Consider the following 4,573-nt stretch of genomic DNA (forward strand, 5'->3'; position numbering starts at 1 on the left):
AGGGTGCACGACTTAAGAAACGGGGGGGGGGGGGGGGGGGGTAATACTAGGGTGCTGTTATGGTCACGAAAAAACACATTACCGGTAAGTAATATACGTGTTTTTCTGTCACCATGACAGCACCATACGAGAGAATTACAGAGACTGTACATGTATTAGGGAAGAACCACAGCCTGTAGAATCCTTCTACTAAACGTGAGGTCAGAGGAAGCAGATAGATCCAGCCTGTAGGGTTTATAAAAGGTAGAGGGGGACGACCAAATCGCAGCCTTACATATCTGCTCGATGGAAACTCCTGACCTTTCCGCCCTATAGAATCCTAGTAAAGGGGAGATCTGCTGATAGGGCCTGAATCTCACCTACTTTCCAAGCCGATGTTAGGGCTATAAAGGAGGACGGTCCTAAGGGTGACTTTTTATCGACCCTGAAGAAAGGGGCTCGAAAGGTGCTTCTGTTAGAGGGGTTAGCACCAAATTTAAATCCCCGGGGGGGGGGGGGGGGTGGACTCTTGCCACTAGGATAGGTTTGGCTCTAACACATACTTTAATAAATCTTGCTACCCACATACAGTACAGACCAAAAGTTTGGACACACTTTCTCATTTAAAGATTTTTCTGTATTTTCATGACTATGAAAATTGTACATTCACACTGAAGGCATCAAAACTATGAATTAACACATGTGGAATTATATACTTAACAAAAGTGTGAAACAACTGAAAATGGTGACGACTCTGGTCATTTTGGGAATCCATGGCAGCCCCTCTTGAACTGAGCTCACCGCTAGCCACCACCAGAGAGAGTGAACTGCTTCCCGTGTTAGACGTACATTACCCCAGATTACCCTGCAGGGTTCTTTCCTGTTTTAGAATGTCCCACTGTAACAGCAGTGTATGAAATCGGGCCTCTTTACCGCCAGAATACAAGAGGTGAGGAGCCGAGTAGGGACATCGTGTTTCTGAGGGTCATCACAGGTTTTTGAATCACCCCAGAAATTAGGCTCAATCATTTTTCTTTTTCCTCGTCCGGTAACCGACATTCTTGACGGTCTGAATCCAGAACAAGTCCTAAGAAAATTTGAGATTTTTGAGAATCTAATTTTGATTTTCCTAGGTTCAAATACCAGCCTAAGTTGCTTAGTATGGCGCAAACCTCTTTTACTTGAACCTGGCAATGATGGTTTGAACTTTCGACTAAGAAAGTCGTCCAGATAAGGAATTATTAATCTGTTCTCCTCTCTTAGGTGGGCAGTGACTTCCGGTATTAACTTTGTGAACACTCGTGGTGCTACCGATAACCCAAATGGAAAGGCCCTGTACTGGAAGTGCCTTGTGACCCCCCTTAATGACACCCTAAGATATTTCTGGAAACTGGTATGTATTAGAACATGATAGTACGCATCCTTTAGATCTAGTACCGCCATATAGCAACCGGGAAACAGAAGTTTTATTGTCGATTTTATAGACTCCATCTTGAACTTTGGGATTTTCAAATATTTATTCAGGCGTTTCAGATTTATTATAGTTCTGAAAGAACTGTCCGGTTTCTTTATTAAGAACAGGGAAGAATAGAATCCTTCCCCTTCCTGTTCCGGTGGTACTTCCAGAAGGACATTTTTCTCTAGGAGACTTAGGATTTCGGTTTCCAGTGCCAGCTGTCCCCTCAGAACTCTTCTTGGAGTTGTCATCATAAAACTGACTGGAGGAAGCTTCAAGAACTCTAGGGTCGGTCCTGATTTTATCAGTCTGAGTATCCAGGCACTGGATGATATTCTTTCCCAGGCTGAAAGGAAGAGGGAGAGCCTTCCCCCACCAGGGATATCAAGTCATTTGGAGGGGGTCTTTTGCTGTCCTGGGGGGGGGGGGGGGGACCACCAAAGAGGAACCCCCTTTGCTTCCTCGGTCGTTCTCCCCACTTGTCCTGATCCCTAAACCCTCTTCTCCTATTGAACCTATTCCTCCGAAAAGGCTGCTTGAAGGAGGAAAAGGGGGATTTGGGAAAGTCTTTTTTTCTTGTCCCCATTCTCAAGGATGTTATCTAGGCCAGAACAGAATAGATATTCCCCCTCGCAAGGAGAGAACATAATTTTGCCTTCACTTGTAAATCTCCAGGCCAACATTTTCACCATACAGCTCTATGTCCCGAGTTGGACAAAGCTGCTGACCTGGCCGCCAGCCTTGCCGAGTCAGCTGAAGCGTCAGATAAGAAGGCCGCTGCGCCTTTTATTACCAGGAGTGCTTCTAGTATGGAATCCAATGGCGCCTCACTCCTCAGTTGATCCTCCAACTTACTTAGCCAGACCATCAGCGATGTGGCTGTACAGGTCGCTGCTATGGCGGGTTTCAGGGCTCCAGCTATTGTCTCCCATGTTCCTTTTAGGAAGGTATCTTCCTATCTAGGGGATCTTTTAGAATCCCGGAGTCCTCAAAGGAAAGGGCTGACTTTCTTGAGGCTTTAGATATTGCAACATCTAACTTGGGAACTTTACCCCCAAGAAGTTGTTGCCTCTTCCTCAAAGGGGTACCTTCTTTTGAAGGCTGAAGGAAGGGAGCCTTTTTTAACCGGCCTTCTCCATTCTTTATTAATGTGTTCCTGAACTCTTTCATTAACTGGGAATTTTTTATGTTTTTTTCCAGTCTAGAGTCCCAAACATAATATCTTGTATCGATCTTTGTCTTATGCTCCACCAGCCCAATGGTAGATCTTACCGCCTTTACTAAGTTATCGACCTCATCCAATGGGAAGCAATGCCCGAATTGCTCTCAGAGGAGAGGAAATCTTCGATTCTGCTGGAGCTGTGGCGATTTTGAGACTCCCTGGTCCTGTGGCCCCCTCCTGAGTGACCACCACTCCTTGGCTGTGGCTCCTGAGGGCGCTTCTGTCGCTGGCTCGTCCACGACTGGGACCGCAGTTGTGGCTCCAAATCCTGTTGCTGCGTGATCAGCAGCTGTGACTGTTGCTGCTCCTGCACCAGGGTGAGGGAGGCTTGTTGTGACTCCATCACAAGTCACTTGCGCCTCAGCCCGACCGGTGATCTGCTCCTTATATAGTGTTTTAACCAAGGGGATCTGCCGGCCGACATTTCCCTTCCGGTACCGCCCCCTTTAGTCATATGACGGGCCCGGCGAGCATCATCAAAGCGCGACTTCCACTTCACAGATGAGACTTCTGGATTCACGCTGCATGACGCCCAGCCGGGACAAGCGGCTGCCGGCCACCTTAATGTGAAGGCGCCGCTGCCCATGCCTCGCTCAGCAGACTCCAGCTTACTCGGTGCCGCCTTCTTTCTTCTTTAGCCGCCATATCCGGAGGCTCCCCCGTCAAAGACAGGAAACCAATGAGGCGGAGAGAGGCGCCGCCCTTTTTATCCTGAAGGTTTCCTGTCTTCGAAGCACGGATCCCCTCTTGTTGTATGGTGCAGTCACGTTGAGAGGGGGAAGAAAAAAAAAAAAAAAGCAGCTTTATTCATATTAGGACATACCAAAAAGAGACAAAAAACAGTGTCAAAATGCAAAAAAAACATGTAAAATAACACAAGCAACCCAATTTACCTAATAGGGGCAGTAAATCGCAACATCAAATACTCATCATGGGAAGGTAGCCTCATGGTACATTCACAAAGAGTTTGACAAGGATTTAGAAATAGATTCTGCTCTCAAATCCACATAAAAAAAAATGCATCAAATACTCAGTTTCCAACTGATTTTAATGGGGAAAAACTCCTTTAGTGCACACAGGACTGTTTTTTTTCATGTTAGTTTGAACATTTTCCAGTACCAGTAATAGTTCAAATACTATTTGAATAATCTATTTTTATGTGGATTTGCTGTAAAATCCACTTTTTTTTTAACAAAGATTTAAAACACAGTGGAAAAGTTCATGCTGTGATATATGCACACCACTCTCTACAATAGATCATGGGTTTCTTGCATACTGCCTAATGTTTCAGAACGCCCATAATCTACAGTCGAGCGAGCCACCGAAACGAAAAGGCCATCTGTCTAGTTTGCATACTACTTTCTGGAGTGCAAACAGGTTGGGTTAATATTATGAATGAATCGTAACAAAAAAATGGACCCATAATGTAGGATCATAAAAAAATTGGGAAACAGGTGTCCAGAGGCGACATCATAATAAACAGATAAACTACATGAAAGGGACTGAGGACTAAGTGTCCACCCGCTATCACCGAACATGTCATAACAGCATATATCCTGAAATACAGGGAGCAACCAAAAGGGAGTGTCATTAGGAACATTGACATCTGGTCACATGATACACAACCGCATCTACAATTCTCAAGCGCTACTCCGGAGACATATACAGCCGGAACAATCTCTCCTAATAAGTGGTGTTCATCTAGAGATCCCATAGACTACAAAGGCAGGCAAGGAATATTATAAAATATAATATATTATATAATTTACACACACAAAAATATACCACAGCTCACGCGTTCCCCTAGTGGATAGGAAAGGTTTGCAAGAAAAAAGAAAAAAAAACAACATCGGTAAATTTTATATTTCGAATTTTCTACTGAATACCAAGACTGAAAAAACTCAGAACCAGGCAAC

Source organism: Phyllobates terribilis, unplaced genomic scaffold (assembly GCF_046119375.1).
Source record: "Phyllobates terribilis strain yellow unplaced genomic scaffold, ASM4611937v1 Scaffold_1__5_contigs__length_1240528914, whole genome shotgun sequence".
In the NCBI taxonomy this organism is placed as follows: Eukaryota; Metazoa; Chordata; class Amphibia; order Anura; family Dendrobatidae; genus Phyllobates; species Phyllobates terribilis.